The 2,500-nt window shown below is 35.8% G+C and overlaps 1 protein-coding gene across 1 annotated transcript in view; it reads left to right on the forward strand.

Annotated features, from left to right (window-relative positions):
* Positions 1-2,500, forward strand: part of LOC138032123 (prolyl endopeptidase-like) — a 21,344-nt gene that overhangs the window by 464 nt on the left and 18,380 nt on the right. The gene's annotated exons all lie outside the window — the stretch shown is intronic.

Raw genomic sequence — 2,500 nt, forward strand, 5'->3', positions numbered from 1 at the left:
TCACGCGCGTTTTGTCCAAATTCAAATAATTTCTCGAGCCTTTAGGCTCGGGAAATTATGTGATTTTGGACAAAACGCAAGTGTAATTATTCCCTAATTTCACGGGTATACCATTTGATTTGCTATTAATAACATGGATGACAAATTACTCCTTAACTTTCAAACCTGGACGCCATTTTAGCACTGTATGGAAAGTTGCCATGGCAACAATGTAATTTCACATGTGAACTTATAAATTGATGCTGAAATTTCGCGCCAAAATTACGGAGTAATTTGTCACCCATGTTATTATGAACGAAATGGTATATGAAATGAATCATTTATTGAACTGCGGATGTGAAATCAAATGAAGCTACATGATCCTCGCAGTTAAGAACGCAATTTACATGTAAGTAATATTCATTCATTCATCACAGGAACATTTCACCCACAAATGCAGAGGTTTCATTAGAAGGCGGCAACCGGCCAATTCCGCCGGGTGCTCTTTAAGTTATGCGGCAATCAACTCGAAACTTCATCAACCCCCCCCCTCCCCCCCTATCGTCGGATTTGTGTGTCATACCCAACTAAAGAACAATCTGCATCATCTCCTCCTGTCTTTAATAAAGACCTTTTGAAGACCTTTTGGTAAGCCAATCGCTCACAAATGGGCGCCCGAAAAAATTTTTTTTTAATAACCTGACACTTCCAGTTCAATTTTCCCCACCTCATGCAGGCAAAGGTCAAATTTCTCCACTTCCCGATTGCACAGAAGATAGTCAAATGCCTGGGGTTTGCCTGGGGAGGGGGTGGGGGGTTTTTGAAGTTTTGATTAATTTTGATCTGTGCATTTTCCGGTAAATTACACTGAGATTCTCACCGTTTCAGTTCGCTCCATTTCAATTTATTTTAGACAAGATGCCTGTAAGGGCGTATCCGTGGGATGCACAAACAGTTAACACAAATTGTCCAGTTACAGTGAACTACAACCACGGGTAAACATCGGAAATTGGGGAGAGATTACCAGAAAGATAAAACTATAATTTAACTAGAAGTTATTTGTTGTAAAAACAGAACGAGGTTATTTCTTATTAGTAATGCTACTAAATTATCTAGTGGAAACAACGAGGCCCTATTAGGGGTTATCAGGAATACAGGAGATTTAGGTAAAAAACTTATAGGGATATGGGATATTTGGGGGGGAGTGGGGAAATTAACGGGATGCAGGATATTTAAAAAAACCGAAATGGTATTATAGTGATGCAAATCACAGGAATTAACGGGATAAAGGCCAGGATTTTTAGAGATACGGGATACTTAAATTCCACCCTCCACTAATGGGGCCTCAACAATCAGCACAGCAATACTATCACAATTTGGACATTATCCTAGAGGAGGATATGTCTCTTGAACACCACGTTGCTGCTATTTGTTAATCCTTCTTTTTTCATTTAAGGAACATTTGCGAAATCAGGAAACATATCAGCGTTAAGGCCTGTGAGACATTTATCCACGCATTCATTTCTTCTTATTAGATTTTTGCAACTTGCTTCTTTATGACCTGTCTAAATTTTCAGTGCAAAAGCTACAACTGGTACAAAATGCTACTGACAGCCAGAGTCCTCACCTTTTCTCACAAATCCAAATATAGTACTTGAATTCTGTGTAGCCTACAGAATTTGGCCATCCAGTGGGCAAAGAATCCAATATAAGATTTTACTTCTTACCTTCAAAATCCTCAATAACTGTCTTATTTGTCTGACTTAATCAAATCTTATAGACCTTCTTAACTCTTTAAAGAGAGCTTTCTTTTGCACAACCCCTGAGCTGTGGAATTCACTCCCTCATAACGTCGGATCACGTCATTCTATATCTATATTCAAAGGCTTACTTAAAAGCTGGCTTTTCAAACAAGCATACCTGGACTAGTTATTGCCATTGAGTTGGTGCAAGATTTTATGATACATGTATGTGAAATAAGACTGATTACAAAACCTGTGTTATCTCATGGGTTTATTCTATCGTTTATGTGTTTATTGTTTTATTTTACACTCTCTTAATCATGATATTTTTATTAATTATTTGACTACATGTATACCCTTTTTTATAAATACATTCTTTGTAAATATTTACTTTTATTCTTATGTAAATAATTTTATAACCTAGTTTTTAATTATTGTCATTGTGAAGCAGTTTTGAACTTTGGAATTATCGCTAAATAAAATAAAGGTATTATTATTATTATTATTTTATTATTATTTACTTTTACTAAAGCTTTTTGAGGAATGTCAAGATAAAAAGGTGAGATTTCTTTGGAATACTGACTGGAGATAGGCTGCTTCATTCGTTTGCTTTTGTTTGTCTATAAAACGAAATAGAGTGTATGTCTTTGTATTTGGTTGTTTACGGCTTTTTATCCAATATTCTTTTCACGTTTTTTGATTCGTGTACTAGGAGGAATGGATTTACATATATTTTTTGTTGTCAAATGTCATTGACTTGATGTATCACATGCCATTAA

The sequence above is a fragment of the Montipora capricornis genome, chromosome 14, assembly GCF_036669925.1.
Source record: "Montipora capricornis isolate CH-2021 chromosome 14, ASM3666992v2, whole genome shotgun sequence".
Taxonomy (NCBI): Eukaryota; Metazoa; Cnidaria; class Anthozoa; order Scleractinia; family Acroporidae; genus Montipora; species Montipora capricornis.